The following is a 19,119-nucleotide window of genomic DNA, read 5'->3' as shown; positions in this document are numbered from 1 at the left end:
CACACTGGGGATTTGACCTCTATCTCCACTCTCATTAATATGGGTGGCCTATTTGCTCTTATTAAAAGGAAAGGGGGAGATGTTGGGAGCCACGCCCACATTCGCCGTTACAAGATGGCGCTGACAGCTGTGTTCTAAGTGGTAAACAAATAATCTGCGCATGTGCCGAGGGTGGTTCTTCACTCCATGTGCTCTGCCTTCCCCGTGACGTCAACTCGGCCGATGGGCTGCAGCCAATCAGGGAGTGACACGTCCGAGGCGAAGGATAATTCTCCTAAAAAAGGGACGGGGTTTCGTTTTCTCTCTCTCTTGCTTCTTACGCTCTTGCTTCTTGCACTCTGGCTCCTGAAGATGTAAGCAATAAAGCTTTGCCGCAGAAGATTCTGGTCTGTGGTGTTCTTCCTGGCCGGTCGTGAGAACGCGTCTAATAACAGCCCAACAACTCCATTGTTCTTGACTTCTTCGGGCTCTAGCCAGACTCTCCAAAGACAGGTGTGTGCTTGGCCTACTCTGCCAAAAATCCATGGCGTAGGACACAGCAGGTCCTTAAGCTCTGGTGGCTTGCTCCCTTTGCTGTAGTGGAGATGCTTGGCAGATTCTCAGTAGGTAGTCTTGCTAGGTCCAAGGAGAGGGCCCCAGCCATTGTGAAAATTAGACTGTGAGGCAAAAGTAGCGGTGGCAGTGGCACCAAATCTTGGCTTTTCACATGGGAATATCAAGCAGTGGACTCAGGCTTCTCAGAAGCACTTATATGAATTTTAACCCTGTTGCATTGCTTTATGTAGTCAATAGAATGCACGCTGCTGGTAGAGTGTAGCTTGACCCAGTAGCATGTAAACGGGACTGTGTGACTGTTGTCTGTTCAGGTGGTGAACAGAAGGCTCTGTGTCCCTGGCAGCTTGGAAGTTTCCCGGGTGATTGGCTTGGAAATAAGAAGGAGCTAAGCCTTGGAGGTGATGGCAGGCACCTCACGGGTCAGTTTGCACCACATTTACACACTTACCTGTGTCTGTAGATTGATGAAACTTTGATGGACTCGCTGGAAGCATGAGACTTGCAGACCTGTGTCTCGATAGATTTGTTGAAATAACTTTTGTAGGAATCTCCACTTTGGTAGGTGCTGTTGCTTTGGATGTTGTTGAAGGGATATCCTGGGTATATTTGGATATTGTTGTCAGCCTCCTTGTCAAGGTCAAAGGGAAAGTCTAGGAACAGTTCTTGCACACACAGCCTAAGGAGAACCATCTTGGTGAGGGACACTCTAAATTAGAGACCAAGGTGTCATGGGACCTTTCTTTTCGATGTTTTGGCCTTACTCCTCTGGAAAGACAAGTTGCTAGTGTGCATAGGAAGGAGGTTTCAACAGGGCACATCGTGTTTTGCAAATCCACCTTGAGAGCCATGCTCATGGGAATCATCAGGGAGAAAATAAGTTCTTGGATGCAGACTGCATTTGACACTCTAAGATAACTTGAGTCAAGTTGGATCCTGGCCTGTGATAGTTCTGCACAATGGGATTTTCATTAGTGTGAGAAGCTGAGCAGTACAGTCTGAGAAGTTTTCACAAGAAGAGATCAAAGCAGGGGTGGATGGCCAAAAGCAATCTCATGAGAGAGGTGAAAGTCTTCACAACAGACAAAATGAGCACTGGACAGGTGGACAGAAATAGGGACTGGCTAGCACAGCAAGGAATGTCTCAGTGTAAAAGCCACACACACACACACACACACACACACACACACACACGCGCGCACACACACACACACGCACACACTAACACAGAGAGAGGGACCGAGAGGGGGTTTCCTTTCAACTGTGAAAATGAAGCCTGCTTCCCATGAGCTGGAATCCTGAACTCTCAGAGGAGTTTGATTTTACCTCATGCAAAGACCCAGAATTAATTATCAGAGAAGGACTGGAGCCATGATTGAAGGCTCAAAAGTTGTTGGCTTAGATATCTTTGGGGACCCAATTTTGCTGGTGGACTTATTCAGAGCTGCCTCCTCCTTCTTCATCAGCATAGCCAAGAGGACCTATGATTGCGCTTGTTATTGGATTTTTCTGACTGGATGCTTGGAGAAGAGCCTTCATTCCCTTGAAAACTTTGCTCAGGACACTGGTGGAGGAAGTTGATGGCATGGACCTAAGAGAAAGTGTTGAGTACCTGTATTGCAGCTCACATATCATCCTTAAGTCCTTAGAGTGAGCTGAGGACCCAGCAAGCACTTGAGAGCAAAGGGCATGGCATGTTCACATCCAAGGCCCGAGAGTAACAGCAAGTGAGATCTGTAAGGGCAGTGTGAAGGGGTTGGTAAGAGCAGGAGTGTAGAGGGTGCCTGTGAGATATGACAAGCCCATAGTACATGGTAAGCCCATAATCCATGCGGATTTTCATTGGTCCCACTGTAATCGGGGCATGATCTCTGTGCTGTCTTCACAGGGTTGCATTCCCTTTCCAGTATGGTCCATGGAAAACATGCAGAGGAAATGGCCCCACAGCATTGGCTGAGTGTTTATGTCGTCCAACCGAGTCTCCATCGAACTGTTGTGGTGTTGCTGACTTGCCCTAGGTCACCTGAGTTAAAAGGTAAGGAACATGGGAATTGCTGCATGAATTGTAGGTGCTCAGGTCTTGGTGGAGCAGGGAACGGCTGCCATTGAATGTGTCCAGGCCCTTCGGGACATGGAGCATGCCTAGGGCCTCTGGTTTCTCCCATGTTTGGAGCTTCGGCCCATTGTTCCCTGGCAGTGGATTGTCAGTGTCCAGCAGTCCATTGCTCTACCCAAAGCCAGAACACTCCAGAGTACTGGAACCACTTGATGCAATGCACTCCAACGTGCTTGGATCTATGATGATTCCCAGTCAAACATTCCTTGGAAAAGCTGAACAAAATGAGTGAAAACTCTGTACCGCCACTCTCATCGGAACTGAGGTCCAGCATCTTGGGTCTCCCAGGTGCTATGGGCGTCAGGCACAGGCTGCCCAACCACTCCATTTTTCTTGACTTCTTCGGGCTCTAGCCAGACTCTCCAGAGACAGGTGTGTGCTTGGCCTACCCTGCCAAAAATCCATGGCATAGGACACAGCAGGTCCTTAAGCTATGGTGGCTTGCTCCCTTTGCTGTAGTGGAGATGCTTGGCAGATACTCAGTAGGTAGTCTTGCTAGGTCCAAGGAGAGGGCCCCAGACATTGTGGAAAGTAGAGTGTGAGGCAAAATTGCAGTGGCAGTGGCACCAAATCTTGGCTTTTCACATGGGAATATCAAGCAGTGGACTCAGGCTTCTCAGAAGCACTTATATGAATTTTAACCCTGTTGCATTGCTTTATGGAGTTAATAGAATGCAGGCTGCTGGTAGAGTGTAGCTTGACCCAGTAGCATGTAAACGGGACTGTGTGACTGTTGTCTGTTCAGGTGGTGAACAGAAGGCTCTGTGTCCCTGGCACCATGGAAGTTTCCCGGGTGATTGGCTTGGAAATAGAGAAGGAGCTAAGCCTTGAAGGTGATGACAGTCACCTCACGGGTCAGTTTGCACCACATTTACACACTTACCTGTGTCTGCAGACAGTGAAACTTTGATGGACAAGCTGGGTGCATGAGACTTGCAGACCTGTGTCTCGATAGATTTGTTGAAATAACTTTTGTAGGAATCTCCCCTTTGGTAGGTGCTGTTGCTTTGGATGTTGTTGAAGGGATATCCTTGGTATATTTGGATATTGTTGTCAGCCTCCTTGGCAAGGTAAAAGGGAAAGTCTAGGAACAGTTCTTGCACCCACAGCCTTAAGAGAACCATCTTGGTGAGGGACCCTCTAAATTAGAGACCAAGGTGTCATGGGACCTTTCTTTTCGATGTTTTGGCCTAACTCTTATGGAAAGACAAGTTGCTAGTGTGCATAGGAAGGAGGTTTCAACAGGGCACATCGTGTTTTGCAAATCCACCTTGAGAGCCATGCTCATTAGAATCATCAGGGAGAAAATAAGTTCTTGAATGCAGACTGCATTTGACACACTAAGATAACTTGAGTCAAGTTGGATCCTGGCCTGTGATAGTTCTGCAAAATGGGATTTTCATTAGTGTGAGAAGGTGAACAGTATAGTCTGAGAAGTTTTGACCAGAAGAGATCAAAGCAGGGATGGATGGCAAAAAGCAATCTCATGACAAGGTGGAAGTCTTCACAACAGACAAAATGAGCACTGGACAGGTGGACATAAATAGGGATGGCTGCCACAGCAAGGAATGTCTCAGGGTAAAAGACACACACTCACACACACACACACACACACACACACACACACACACACACACTAACACAGAGAGAAAGAGAGAGAGGGGGGGTTCCTTTAAGCTGTGAAAATGAAGCCTGCTTCCCATGAGCTGGAATTTTGAACCCTCAGAGGAGTTTGATTTTACCTCATGCAAAGACCCAGAAGTAATGATCAGAGAAGGACTGGAGCCATGATTGAAGGCTCAAAAGTTGTTGGCTTAGATATCCATGGAGGCCCAATTTTGCTGGAGGGCTTATTCAGAGCTGCCTCCTCCTTCTTCGTCAGCATAGGCAAGGGGACCTATGATTGCCCTTGGTATAGGCTTCTTCTGACTGGATGCTTGGAGAAGAGCCTTCATTCCTTTGAAAACTTTGCTCAGGACACTGGTGGAGGAAGTTGATGGCATGGACCTAAGAGAAAGTGTTGAGTACCTGTATTGCAGCTCACATATCATCCTTAAGTCCTTAGAGTGAGCTGAGGACCCAGCAAGCACTTGAGAGCAAAGGGCATGGCATGTTCACATCCAAGGCCTGGGAGTAACAGCAAGTGAGATCTGGAAGGGCAGTGTGAAGAGGTTGGTAAGAGCAGTTGTGTTGAGGGTGCCTGTGAGATATGACAAGCCCATAGTACATGGTAAGCCCATAATCCATGTGGTTTTGCATTGGTCCCACTGTAATCGGGGCATTTTTTCCGTGCTGTCTTCACAGGGTTGCATTCCCTTTCCAGCATGGTCCATGGAAAACATGCAGAGGAAATGGCCTCACAGCATTGGCTGAGTGTTTATGTCGTCCAACTGAGTCTCCATCGAACTTTTCTGGTGTTGCTGACTTGCCCTAGGTCACCTGAGTTAAAAGGTAAGGAACATGGGAATTGCTGCATGAATTCTAGGTGCCCAGGTCTTGGTGGAGCAGGGAACGGCTGCCATTGATATGTACAGGCCCTTCGGGACCTGGAACATGCCTGGGGCCTCATATTTCTCCCAGGTTTGGAGCTTCGGCCCATTGTTCCCTGGCAGTGGATTGTCAGTGTCCAGCAGTCCATTGCTCTACCCAAAGCCAGAGCACTCCAGAGTACTGGAACCACTTGATGCAATGCACTGCAACGTGCTTGGATCTATGATGATTCCCAGTCAAACATTCCTTGGAAAAGCTGAACAAAATGAGTGAAAACTCTGTACCGCCACTGTCATCGGAACTGAGGTCCAGCATCTTGGGTCTCCCAGGTGCTATGGGCGTCAGGCACAGGCTGCCCAACAACTCCATTGTTCTTGACTTCTTCGGGCTCTAGCCAGACTCTCCAAAGACAGGTGTGTGCTTGGCCTACTCTGCCAAAAATCCATGGCGTAGGACACAGCAGGTCCTTAAGCTCTGGTGGCTTGCTCCCTTTGCTGTAGTGGAGATGCTTGGCAGATTCTCAGTAGGTAGTCGTGCTAGGTCCAAGGAGAGGGCCCCAGCCATTGTGAAAATTAGACTGTGAGGCAAAAGTAGCGGTGGCAGTGGCACCAAATCTTGGCTTTTCACATGGGAATATCAAGCAGTGGACTCAGGCTTCTCAGAAGCACTTATATGAATTTTAACCCTGTTGCATTGCTTTATGTAGTCAATAGAATGCACGCTGCTGGTAGAGTGTAGCTTGACCCAGTAGCATGTAAACGGGACTGTGTGACTGTTGTCTGTTCAGGTGGTGAACAGAAGGCTCTGTGTCCCTGGCAGCTTGGAAGTTTCCCGGGTGATTGGCTTGGAAATAAGAAGGAGCTAAGCCTTGGAGGTGATGGCAGGCACCTCACGGGTCAGTTTGCACCACATTTACACACTTACCTGTGTCTGTAGATTGATGAAACTTTGATGGACTCGCTGGAAGCATGAGACTTGCAGACCTGTGTCTCGATAGATTTGTTGAAATAACTTTTGTAGGAATCTCCACTTTGGTAGGTGCTGTTGCTTTGGATGTTGTTGAAGGGATATCCTGGGTATATTTGGATATTGTTGTCAGCCTCCTTGTCAAGGTCAAAGGGAAAGTCTAGGAACAGTTCTTGCACACACAGCCTAAGGAGAACCATCTTGGTGAGGGACACTCTAAATTAGAGACCAAGGTGTCATGGGACCTTTCTTTTCGATGTTTTGGCCTTACTCCTCTGGAAAGACAAGTTGCTAGTGTGCATAGGAAGGAGGTTTCAACAGGGCACATCGTGTTTTGCAAATCCACCTTGAGAGCCATGCTCATGGGAATCATCAGGGAGAAAATAAGTTCTTGGATGCAGACTGCATTTGACACTCTAAGATAACTTGAGTCAAGTTGGATCCTGGCCTGTGATAGTTCTGCACAATGGGATTTTCATTAGTGTGAGAAGCTGAGCAGTACAGTCTGAGAAGTTTTCACAAGAAGAGATCAAAGCAGGGGTGGATGGCCAAAAGCAATCTCATGAGAGAGGTGAAAGTCTTCACAACAGACAAAATGAGCACTGGACAGGTGGACAGAAATAGGGACTGGCTAGCACAGCAAGGAATGTCTCAGTGTAAAAGCCACACACACACACACACACACACACACACACACACACACGCGCACACACACACACACACACACTAACACAGAGAGAGGGACCGAGAGGGGGTTTCTTTTCAACTGTGAAAATGAAGCCTGCTTCCCATGAGCTGGAATCCTGAACTCTCAGAGGAGTTTGATTTTACCTCATGCAAAGACCCAGAATTAATTATCAGAGAAGGACTGGAGCCATGATTGAAGGCTCAAAAGTTGTTGGCTTAGATATCCTTGGAGGCCCAATTTTGCTGGTGGACTTATTCAGAGCTGCCTCCTCCTTCTTCGTCAGCATAGGCAAGGGGATCTATGATTGCCCTTGTTATTGGCTTTTTCTGACGGGATGCTTGGAGAAGAGCCTTCATTCCCTTGAAAACTTTGCTCAGGACACTGGTGGAGGAAGTTGATGGCATGGACCTAAGAGATAGTGTTGAGTACCTGTATTGCAGCTCACATATCATCCTTCAGTCCTTAGAGTGAGCTGAGGACCCAGCAAGCACTTGAGAGCAAAGGGCATGGCACGATCACATCCAAGGCCTGAGAGTAACAGCAAGTGAGATCTGGAAGGGCAGTGTGAAGAGGTTGGTAAGAGCAGGAGTGTGGAGGGTGCCTGTGAGATATGACAAGCCCATAGTACATGGTAAGCCCATAATCCATGTGGTTTTGCATTGGTCCCACTGTAATCAGGGCATGTTCTCTGTGTTGTCTTCACAGGGTTGCATTCCCTTTCCAGTATGGTCCATGGAAAACATGCAGAGGAAATGGCCCCACAGCATTGGCTGAGTGTTTATGTCTTCCAACCGAGTCTCCATTGAACTGTTGTGGTGTTGCTGACTTGCCCTAGGTCACCTGAGTTAAATGGTAAGGAACATGGGAATTGCTGCATGAATTCTAGGTGCCCAGGTCTTGGTGGAGCAGGGAACAGCTGACATTGATTATGGCCAGGCCCTTCGGGACATGGAGCATGCCTAGGGCCTCTGGTTTCTCCCATGTTTGGAGCTTCAGCCCATTGTTCCCTGGCAGTGGATTGGCAGTGTCCAGCAGTCCATTGCTCTCCCCAAAGCCAGAGCACTCCATAGTACTGGAACCACTTGATGCAATGCACTGCAACGTGCTTGGATCTATGATGATTCCCAGTCAAACATTCCTTGGAAAAGCTGAACAAAATGAGTGAAAACTCTGTACCGCCACTCTCATCGGAACTGAGGTCCAGCATCCTGGGTCTCCCAGGTGCTATGGGCGTCAGGCACAGGCTGCCCAACCACTCCATGTTCTTGAGTTCTTTGGGCTCTAGCCAGACTCTCCAGAGACAGGTGTGTGCTTGGCCTACTCTGCCAAAAATCCATGGCAGAGGACACAGCAGGTCTTTAAGCTCTGGTGGCTTGCTCCCTTTGCTGTAGTGGAGATGCTTGGCAGATAATCAGTAGGTAGTCGTGCTAGGTCCAAGGAGAAGGCCCCAGCCATTGTGGAAAGTAGACTGTGAGGCAAAAATAGCAGTGGCAGTGGCACCAAATCTTGGCTTTTCACATGGGAATATCAAGCAGTGGACTCAAGCTTCTCAGAAGCACTTATATGAATTTTAACCCTGTTGCATTGCTTTACATAGTAATAGAATGCACGCTGCTGGTAGAGTGTAGCTTGACCAGTAGCATGTAAAAGAGACTGTGTGACTGTTGTCAGTTCAGTTGGTGAACAGAAGTCTCTGTGTCCCTGGCAGCTTGGAAGTTTCCCCGGGCGATTGGCTAGGAAATAGAGAAGGAGCTAAGCCTTGGAGGTGATGGCAGGCACCTCAAGGGTCAGTTTGCACCACATTTACACACTTACCTGTGTCTGTAGATGGATGAAACTTTGATGGACTCGCTGGGAGCATGAGACTTGCAGACCTGTGTCTCGATAGATTTGTTGAAATAACTTTTGTAGGAATCTCCTCTTTGGTATGTGCTGTTGCTTTGGATGTTGTTGAAGGGATATCCTTGGTATATTTGGACATTGTTGTCAGCCTCCTTGGCAAGGTCAAAGGGAAAGTCTAGGAACAGTTCTTGCACCCACAGCCTTAGGAGAACCATCTTGGTGAGAGACCCTCTAAATTAGAGACCAAGGTGTCATGGGACCTTTCTTTTCGATGTTTTGGCCTAACTCTTCTGGAAAGACAAGTTGCTAGTGTGCATAGGAAGGAGGTTTCAACAGGGCACATCGTGTTTTGCAAATCCACCTTGAGAGCCATGCTCATGGGAATCATCAGGGAGAAAATAAGTTCTTGGGTGCAGACTGCATTTGACACACTAAGATAACTTGAGTCAAGTTGGATCCTGGCCTGTGATAGTTCTGCACAATGAAATTTTCTTTAGTGTGAGAAGCTAAGCAGTATAGTCTGAGAAGTTTTCACCAGAAAAGATCAAAGCAGGGGTGGATGGCCAAAAGCAATCTCATGAGAGAGGTGGAAGTCTTCACAACAGACAAAATGAGCACTGGACAGGAGGACAGAAATAGGGACTGGCTGCCACAGCAAGGAATGTCTCAGGGTAAAAGACACACACACACACACACACACACACACACACACACACATTAACACAGAGAATGGGAGAGAGTGGGGGGTTCCTTTCAGCTGTGAAAATGAAGCCTGCTTCCCATGAGCTGGAATTCTGAACTCTCAGAGGAGTTTGATTTTACCTCATGCAATGACCCAGAAGTAATGATCAGAGAAGGACTGGAGCCATGATTGAAGGCTCAAAAGTTGTTGGCTTAGATATCCTTGGAGGCCCAATTTTGCTGGTGAACTTATTCAGAGCTGCCTCCTCCTTCTTCGTCAGCATAGGCAAGGGGACCTATGATTGCCCTTGTTATTGACTTTTTCTGACTGGATGCTTGGAGAAGAGCCTTCATTCCCTTGAAAACTTTGCTCAGGACACTGGTGGAGGAAGTTGATGGCATGGACCTAAGAGAAAGTGTTGAGTACCTGTATTGCAGCTCACATATCATCCTTCAGTCCTTAGAGTGACCTGAGGACCCAGCAAACACTTGAGAGCAAAGGGCATGGCACGATCACATCCAAGGCCTGAGAGTAACAGCAAGTGAGATCTGGAAGAGCAGTGTGAAGAGGTTGGTAAGAGCAGGAGTGTTGAGGGTGCCTGTGAGATATGAGAAGCCCATAGTACATGGTAAGCCCATAATCCATGTGGTATTGCATTGGTCCCACTGTAATCGGGGCATGTTCTCTGTGTTGTCTTCACAGGGTTGCATTCCCTTTCCAGTATGGTCCATGGAAAACATGCAGAGGAAATGGCCCCACAGCATTGGCTGAGTGTTTATATCTTCCAACCGAGTCTCCATCGAACTGTTGTGGTGTTGCTGACTTGGCCTAGGTCACCTGAGTTAAAAGGTAAGGAACATGGGAATTGCTGCATGAATTCTAGGTGCCCAGGTCTTGGTGGAGCAGGGAACGGCTGCCATTGATTATGTCCAGGCCCTTAGGGACATGGAGCATGCCTAGGGCCTCTGGTTTCTCCCATGTTTGGAGCTTCGGCCCATTGTTCCCTGGCAGTGGATTGGCAGTGTCCAGCAGTCCATTGCTCTCCCCAAAGCCAGAGCAATCCAGAGTACTGGAACCACTTGATGCAATGCACTCCAACGTGCTTAGATCTATGATGATTCCCAGTCAAACATTCCTTGGAAAAGCTGAACAAAATGAGTGAAAACTCTGTACCGCCACTCTCATCGGAACTGAGGTCCAGCATCCTGGGTCTCCCAGGTGCTATGGGCGTCAGGCACAGGCTGCCCAACCACTCCATGTTCTTGAGTTCTTCGGGCTCTAGCCAGACTCTCCAGAGACATGTGTGTGCTTGGCCTACTCTGCCAAACATCCATGGCAGAGGACACAGCAGGTCTTTAAGCTCTGGTGGCTTGCTCCCTTTGCTGTAGTGGAGATGCTTGGCAGATACTCAGTAGGTAGTCGTGCTAGGTCCAAGGAGAAGGCCCCAGCCATTGTGGAAAATAGACTGTGAGGCAAAAATAGCAGTGGCAGTGGCACCAAATCTTGGCTTTTCACATGGGGATATCAAGCAGTGGACTCAGGCTTCTCAGAAGCACTTATATGAATTTTAACCCTGTTGCTTTGCTTTACGTAGTAATAGAATACACGCTGCTGGTAGAGTGTAGCTTGACCAGTAGCATGTAAACTGGACTGTGTGACTGTTGTCGGTTCAGTTGGTGAACAGAAGTCTCTGTGTCCCTGGCAGCTTGGAAGTTTCCCGGGCGATTGGCTTGGAAATAGAGAAGGAGCTAAGCCTTGGAGGTGATGGCAGGCACCCCACGGGTCAGTTTGCACCACATTTCCATACTTACCTGTGTCTGTAGACGGATGAAACTTTGATGTACTCACTGGGAGCATGAGACTTGCAGACCTGTGTCTCGATAGATTTGTTGAAATAATTTTTGTAGGAATCTCCTCTTTGGTAGGTGTTGTTGCTTTGGATGTTGTTGAAGGGATATCCTTGGTATATTTGGACATTGTTGTCAGCCTCCTTGGCAAGGTCAAAGGGAAAGTCTCGGAACAGTTCTTGCACCCACAGCCTTAGGAGAACCATCTTGGTGAGAGACCCTCTAAATTAGAGACCAAGGTGTCATGGGACCTTTCTTTTCGATGTTTTGGCCTAACTCTTCTGGAAAGACAAGTTGCTAGTGTGCATAGGAAGGAGGTTTCAACAGGGCACATCGTGTTTTGCAAATCCACCTTGAGAGCCATGCTCATGGGAATCATCAGGGAGAAAATAAGTTCTTGGATGCAGACTGCATTTGACACACTAAGATAACTTGAGTCAAGTCGGATCCTGGACTGTGATAGTTCTGCACAATGGGATTTTCATTAGTGTGAGAAGCTGAGCAGTATAGTCTGAAAAGTTTTCACCAGAAGAGTTCAAAGCAGGGGAGGATGGCCAAAAGCAATCTCATGAGAGAGGTGGAAGTCTTCACAACAGACAAAATGAGCACTGGACAGGTGGACAGAAATAGGGACTGGCTACCACAGCAAGGAATGTCTCAGGGTAAAAGACACACACACACACACACACACACACACACACACACACACACACACACACTAACACAGAGAGAGGGAGAGAGGGGGGTTCTTTTCAGCTGTGAAAATGAAGCCTGCTTCCCATGAGCTGGAATTCTGAACCCTCAGAGGAGTTTGATTTTACCTCATGCAAAGACCCAGAAGTAATGATCAGAGAAGGACTGTAGCCATGATTGAAGGCTCAAAAGTTGTTTGCTTAGATATCCATGGAGACCCAATTTTGCTGGTGGACTTATTCAGAGCTGCCTCCTCCTTCTTCATCAGCATAGGCAAGGAGACTTATGATTGCCCTTGTTATTGGCTTTTTCTGACTGGATGCTTGGAGAAGAGCCTTCATTCCCTTGAAAACTTTGCTCAGGACACTGGTGGAGGAAGTTGATGGCATGGACCTAAGAGAAAGTGTTGAGTACCTGTATTGCAGCTCACATATCATCCTTAAGTCCTTAGAGGGAGCTGAGGACCCAGCAAGCACTTGAGAGCAAAGGGCATGGCATGTTCACATCCAAGGCCCGAGAATAACAGCAAGTGAGATCTGGAAGGGCAGTGTGAAGAGGTTGGTAAGAGCAGGAGTGTTAAGGGTGCCTGTGAGATATGACAAGCCCATAGTACATGGTAAACCCATAATCCATGTGGTTTTGTATTGGTCCCACTGTAATCGGGGCATGTTCTCTGTGCTGTCTTCACAGGGTTGCATTCCCTTTCCAGTATGGTCCATGGAAAACATGCAGAGGAAATGGCCCCACAGCATTGGCTGAGTGTTTATGTCATCCAACCGAGTCTCCATCGAACTGTTGTGGTGTTGCTGACTTGCCCTAGGTCACTTGAGTTAAATGGTAAGGAACATGGGAATTGCTTCATGAATTCTAGGTTCCCAGGTCTTGGTGGATCAGGGAATGGCTGCCATTGATATGTCCAGGCCCTTCGGGACATGGAGCATGCCTAGGGCCTCTGGTTTCTCCCATGTTTGGAGCTTCGGCCCATTGTTCCCTGGCAGTGGATTGGCAGTGTCCAACAGTCCGTTGCTCTCCCCAAAGCCAGAGCCCTCCAGAGTACTGGAACCACTTTATGCAATGCACTGCAACGTGCTTGGATCTATGATGATTCCCAGTCAAACATTCCTTGGAAAAGCTGAACAAAATGAGTGAAAACTCTGTACCGCCACTCTCATCGAAACTGAGGTCCAGCATCTTGGGTCTCCCACGTGCTATGGTCGTCAGGCACAGGCTGCACAACCACTCCATTGTTCTTGACTTCTTCGGGCTATAGCCAGACTCTCCAGAGACAGGTGTGTGCTTGGCATACTCTGCCAAAAATACATGGCATAGGACACAGCAGGTCCTTAAGCTCTGGTGGCTTGCTCCCTTTGCTGTAGTGGAGATGCTTGGCAGATACTCAGTAGGTAGTCGTGCAAGGTCCAAGGAGAGGGCCCCAGCCATTGTGGATAGTAGACTGTGAGGCAAAAGTAGCAGTGGCAGTGGCACCAAATCTTGGCTTTTCACATGTGTATATCTGGCAGTGGACTCAGGCTTCTCAGAAGCACTTATATGAATTTTAACCCTGTTGCATTGCTTACGTAGTCAATAGAATGCAGGCTGCTGGTAGAATGTAGCTTGACCCAGTAGCATATAAACGGGACTGTGTGACTGTTGTCTGTTCAGGTGGTGAACAGAAGCCTCTGTGTCCCTGGCAGCTTGGAAGTTTCCCGGGCGATTGGCTTGGAAATAGAGAAGGAGCTAAGCCTTGGAGGTGATGGCAGGCACCTCAAGGGTCAGTTTGCACCACATTTACACACTTACCTGTGTCTGTAGATGGATGAAACTTTGATGGACTCGCTGGGAGCATGAGACTTGCAGACCTGTGTCTCGATAGATTTGTTGAAATAACTTTTGTAGGAATCTCCTCTTTGGTATGTGCTGTTGCTTTGGATGTTGCTGAAGGGATATTCTTGGTATATTTGGACATTGTTATCAGCATCCTTGGCAAGTTCAAAGGGAAAGTCTAGGAACAGTTCTTGCACCCACAGCCTTAGGAGAACCATCTTGGTGAGGGACCCTCTAAATTAGAGACCAAGGTGTCATGGGACCTTTCTTTTTGATGTTTTGGCCTAAACTTCTGGAAAGACAAGTTGCTAGTGTGCATAGGAAGGAGGTTTCAACAGGGCACATAGTGTTTTGTAAATCCACCTTGAGAGCCATGCTCATGGGAATCATCAGGGAGAAAATAATTTCTTGGATGCAGACTGCATTTGACACACTAAGATAAAATGAGTCAAGTTGGATCCTGGCTTGTGATAGTTCTGCACAATGATATTTTCATTAGTGTGGGAAGCTGAGCAGTATAGTTTGATAACTTTTCACCAGCAGAGATCAAAGCAGGGGTGGATGGCCAAAAGCAATGTCTTGAGAGAAGTGGAAGTCTTCACAACAGGCAAATTGAGCACTGGACAGTTGGACCGAAATAGGCACTGGCTGCCACAGCAAGGAATGTCTCAGGGTAAAAGACACACACACACACACACACACACACACACACACACACACACACACAAACACACACATACACACACACTCACTAACACAGAGAGAGGGAGAGAGACGGGGGGTTCTTTTCAGCTGTGAAAATGAAGCCTCCTTCCCATGAGCTGGAATTCTGAACCCTCAGAGGAGTTTGATTTTACCTCATGCAAAGACCCAGAAGTAATGATCAGAGAAGGACTGGAGCCATGATTGAAGGCTCAAAAGTTGTTTGCTTAGGTATCCATGGAGGCCCAATTTTGCTGGTGGACTTATTCAGGACACTGGTGGCGGAAGTTGATGGCATGGACCTAAGAGAAAATGTTGAGTACCTGTATTGCAGCTCACATATCATCCTTAAGTCCTTAGAGGGAGCTGAGGACCCAGCAAGCACTTGAGAGCAAAGGGCATGGCATGTTCACATCCACATCCTCGCCAGCATCTGCTGTCACCTGAATTTTTGATCTTAGCCTCCCTAAGTCTTAAAATCCCTTTATCAACCCTAAGCCACAGAATATCAGGCATCTCCAAGTCATTTCCAGTAGGCCATCTTTTGATAAAAACCTCAGCCAACCATTCAAACAAACTTTTGACACCTTTTTTAACTATGTGAGCTTCTGTATTAAACCTAGAATCTCTTCTCAGAGGACCCATGTCAATAAACTCAGCCTGCTCTAGTTTTATGTTCCTTCCACCCTTATCCCACACCCTTAAAATCCATTTGCACGCATATTCACAGGTTTTGCTTGAATGAATTAGCAAACTCATTAAGCTCCTTAGTAGTGTAGCGAATTTCCTCATGGACTACACTTTCTACCTCCCCTCTAGGAGCCTGTTTTGCTTTGAGTCTGGTTACAGGTCTAGAAGAAACTATTGGTGGGCCTTGAGAAACATCAGTAGTGAAAGTCATTGCTGGTTTATCAGACTCTGCAAAAGTAATTTCCTCGTGTGGGGAAGGCATTATTTCAAGGGGTGGGGCTGAGGGTACTACTTCCTCAGGTGGGGCAAACCCTTGAGAATCTGAAGATTCAAAATTCTCAGCTTCAACATGGTCTTCCCACACATCCCCGTCCCTTGTTATAGGATCCCATTCTTTGCCAATTAGAGCCCTTACTTTAACTGTCGACACACTCTGAGGCTGAGACTTGAATTTTCGCTGTAGTTCAGCCAACCTTACAATGAGGGTTTCAGTTTGATTTTCTGCAACTTGAGCTCTATTGCTACAAGAGAGAAGATTCTCTTCAAGGACACACTTATCAACTTTTAGATCGTTTACTTGTGTCTGGAGCCTTTCGATTTTATCACACAACTTCCTTTCATTCATCATTTTTTCCACAGATACTAAGAGCAGCCAGCCAGTAAAATCATTTTCCGATTTTTTTCCCCAGCTTTGTGCACTGAATCACCTAATTCATTAAGAAAATCAAGGGCATTAGCTTCTTTAAGTTCGAAATGTAGTTTCAACCATGGGTTTTCAAAATTCTCTGAGCTCCCAGGAGGGAGAGAATCTGGAGAGGTTTCAATAGTTGAAAGTGCTGGTGGATCAACAAGCCAATTCCAGTATTTTAAAAGATTCATCCTTGTACTTCTGTTACTCTAGAACCACTCCTGGTACCAACTTCTGTATTAGTCAGGGTTCTCTAGAGTCACAGAACTCTTGGATAGTCTCTATATAGTAGAGGATTTTAATGATGACTTAGAGTCGGCAGCCCAATTCCCAACAATTGTTCAGTCACAGCTGTGAATGGAAGTCCAAGGATCTAGCAGTTACTCAGTCTCACACAGCAAGCAGGCGAAGGAGCAAGAGCTAGACTCCCTTCTTCCAATGTCCTTATATTGTCTCCAGCAGAAGGTGTAGCCCAGATTAAAGGTGTGTTCCACCACAGCTTTAATCCCAGATGAAAGGTGTAGCCCAGATTAAAGGTGTGTTCCTTAAACTCGGAGATTTAATCTTCTGGAATCCATAGCCACTATGGCTCAAGATCTCCATACCAAGATACAGATAAGGATCTCCAAGCCTCCAGACAAGGGTCACTGGTGAGCCTCCCAATTCTGGATTGTAGTTCATTCCAAATATAGTCCAATTGAGAACCAGGAATAGCCACTACAGTATTTTACTCTAGATTTGCTCTAGTCTCATCTTTAAGGAAGTGATAGGAGGCTAAGTCTCACCAAACACTTGAAAGTAATGGGAGTGCTATGTTACTAGACAATTGCTGAGAGGAATAGAGTTCTCACTCTGGACTGGATAGTCCAAGGACTTGGCAGGAAGTGTTGACAGCCTCAATGTGTTCTGACCATTCCAAAATACATATTAAGCACATCATCCATCTCAATGTGCATGGTGCCATCTAAATGGCTGCATATGTTCTTTGTTTTCTTCACAGAGATGCATTCCTTTTCCTTCATGGGCCATGAGTGACATCCAGAGAAAGTGTCACCACAACACTGGACAAAAGTTGATGATATCTGAATGAGCTACCAGTAAACCCCCCCCTTTTTTTGCTGTTATTGCCTTGCCTGAGGAAAAGCGAGTTAAAAGGTAAGGAATGCATAAATTTCCCCCAAGAATTCAAGGTGCTCAAGACTTTGTGGACCAAAGTGCTACTTTACAGATATCCCACAGTTTTGACATGTATAATACCTTGGGGTCCAGAACAAATTCAGGCTTCATTTTCAATAGTATACATTTCTCTCAGCACTACTATCTTGTAACCTCCTATTAGCATAGCATACTAACCTGTTCTTACAGCATTCCACCATTTTAAGTTCAAAGTTCTAAATCATTCTAGAATCCTGCAAAAAAAAAAAAAAAAGACCAGTTGGTTCTTCACAGCAATTCAACATTCCTTTTACCAAATTCTGTTTTATTTAGTTATTTTTGCTGTAATAAATCACCATGACTAGGGAAGCTTAAGAAAGAAAGGATTTAATTGGAATTATTGTTGTACAGGATTGGAGTCTTTGATGGCACAATTATCCTTGACAGCAAGAACTTTTGTGATCTTATATCTTGATATACAACCAAAAGGCAAAAAGAACACTAATAATGGTATGATTCTTTGAAACCCAGTGCCCACCTAACATGACATATCTCATTCAACACGTTCACAACTTTTAAACCTCTCACACCAATTTCAAACTAATGATTCAAACCGGGGAGCCTATGTAGGGCATTATCATTCTAACTGCCATAGGAAGGTTTTTGGTAAATGTAGTCTGGGTTTCTTTTAGTCATTCTCATATATATTTTATTTGTATAGAAAATGTAATTTTAATTTCCTGAAATGTACAATGTTTTGGTATGCTCTACATGAGTTTATTGGTCAAACTGTTTAACAGGCTGATATTATCTTTTAAAAAATCTTTGTAGTGTTTTTATATATCAGTTTATATTTTGTCACTAAAAAGTATTTCTTTGTATTTTTCTCCTCCTATCTAATTAATAGACTAATCATCTCCTGATGACTCTTTTCATTCTTTTTCTAGAAAAGTATTTACTCAAAACTAAGTATTCAAAACTAAGTATTTTATGTAAATTTATTTTATTCCAGGAATGTAGAAAACGTGACAAATTATTTTATCTGAAATCATTGTCCTAGAATTTAAACTATAAAATAAAGAATGAATGAAGAAAGCATAGAATCTATAGTCCCTAGATTGTGGTTGTTACTTTTAAGCTTGCAAAGAATGTATATGAAAACAAAGAAAGAACAATGAAAAGAAGAAGAAGAAGAGGAGGAGGAGAAAGAAGTGAAAGAAAAATAGAAAGAAGAAGAGTAAAAAAGAAAGAAGTAGAAGCAGCAGAAACAAAAGTGGAAGAGAAGGAAAAGAAAAAGCAGAAAAAGCAGAAGAAGAAGGAAAAGGAAGAAGAGGAGGAGGAGGAGAAGAAAAAAGAAAGGAAAAAAGAAAGAAGAAAAATGACACCACTACATTTATGATAGGAAGTTATAAAGTCTTTTTCTTTTTTTTTTTCTAGCCACTCTATGAATCCGTGCTTCAAAGTGACTTTCCCTATGTAGTGTAACCATATATGTTCTATCTCATGTAAATGTACAGTATAATATTTTCCAACCCTCTTCCTCTTTAGGACATGTGTTCGTTCCTAAACTCTGCCATTTTTCCTGTCTCCTGGCAGATGATACCTACAGTGATGAGTTGGAGTTATAGATGGTGCCATTTCTTCTACCAGCAGCTTCACCAAAACAATCTCCATTATACATGCTGATGCCTCTTTCCTGTGTAGCAGCAGACACCACCTGCAGATAAGAAATGCTTAAGTGAGAAATGCTCATTTTGGGATATCATCGCTGAAACTATAATTTGGGCATGGTGACTGTTTCCCTTGCTGCCACTTGACTCAATCTCAGAAGTTTAATAGATCAAATAATATTGTACAATATGCTCAAAATGGTGGAAGTAATTAGTGCTCCTATAAATATATATTGACAATTTAAATATAACATATTAAAAATAAAATGCATGATTAAACAAACCTGAATGCATACTTATATAATTAATACATAAAATATGTGCTGCCTCTTTTTTGAAGGCTATCCCCATAGTTTCTCTCTGTTAAGAGAAGGATATACATGCTTTTAAGCAATAAATATACAAGCAGATACACATACTGTCTGGTGGGGGCACTTCTAGTAGTAATGCCATATTATTATGCAAATTGCTACTTTTGTTTGAGTCTTTTTGATGAGCTTTTGCTACTATGTCA

The 19,119-nt window shown here is 45.4% G+C and overlaps 2 long non-coding RNA genes and 5 other non-coding genes across 7 annotated transcripts in view; all 7 read left to right on the top strand.

Moving 5' to 3' along the window:
* Snhg14 (small nucleolar RNA host gene 14) overlaps window positions 1-19,119 on the top strand; it is a 1,177,441-nt gene that overhangs the window by 763,655 nt on the left and 394,667 nt on the right. Inside the window, exons 83-89 of the long non-coding RNA NR_146211.1 lie at window positions 2,441-2,587; window positions 4,973-5,119; window positions 7,518-7,664; window positions 10,039-10,185; window positions 12,567-12,713; window positions 16,781-16,935; window positions 18,532-18,673. This is a non-coding gene — a long non-coding RNA (small nucleolar RNA host gene 14). The remainder of the gene's footprint in view (window positions 1-2,440; window positions 2,588-4,972; window positions 5,120-7,517; window positions 7,665-10,038; window positions 10,186-12,566; window positions 12,714-16,780; window positions 16,936-18,531; window positions 18,674-19,119) is intronic.
* Gm24153 lies at window positions 2,844-2,937 on the top strand. Its single transcript, XR_003947083.1, has one exon. It is a non-coding gene; the product is annotated as a small nucleolar RNA SNORD116 (small nucleolar RNA).
* Gm22131 lies at window positions 5,375-5,468 on the top strand. The gene has a single exon (XR_003947129.1). It is a non-coding gene; the product is annotated as a small nucleolar RNA SNORD116 (small nucleolar RNA).
* Ipw (imprinted gene in the Prader-Willi syndrome region) overlaps window positions 7,645-19,119 on the top strand; it is a 59,721-nt gene continuing 48,246 nt past the window's right edge. Inside the window, exons 1-5 of the long non-coding RNA NR_015351.2 lie at window positions 7,645-7,664; window positions 10,039-10,185; window positions 12,567-12,713; window positions 16,781-16,935; window positions 18,532-18,673. This is a non-coding gene — a long non-coding RNA (imprinted gene in the Prader-Willi syndrome region). The remainder of the gene's footprint in view (window positions 7,665-10,038; window positions 10,186-12,566; window positions 12,714-16,780; window positions 16,936-18,531; window positions 18,674-19,119) is intronic.
* On the top strand, window positions 7,921-8,014 carry LOC115486752. Its single transcript, XR_003947082.1, has one exon. It is a non-coding gene; the product is annotated as a small nucleolar RNA SNORD116 (small nucleolar RNA).
* On the top strand, window positions 10,444-10,533 carry Gm26504 (predicted gene, 26504). Its single transcript, NR_002895.2, has one exon. It is a non-coding gene; the product is annotated as a predicted gene, 26504 (small nucleolar RNA).
* Window positions 12,969-13,062, top strand: Gm23862. Its single transcript, XR_003947081.1, has one exon. It is a non-coding gene; the product is annotated as a small nucleolar RNA SNORD116 (small nucleolar RNA).

This window comes from Mus musculus, chromosome 7 (assembly GCF_000001635.26).
Source record: "Mus musculus strain C57BL/6J chromosome 7, GRCm38.p6 C57BL/6J".
In the NCBI taxonomy this organism is placed as follows: Eukaryota; Metazoa; Chordata; class Mammalia; order Rodentia; family Muridae; genus Mus; species Mus musculus.
The sequence above is the reverse complement of the archived record's forward strand: the minus strand, read 5'-3'. Positions and strand labels throughout refer to the sequence as shown.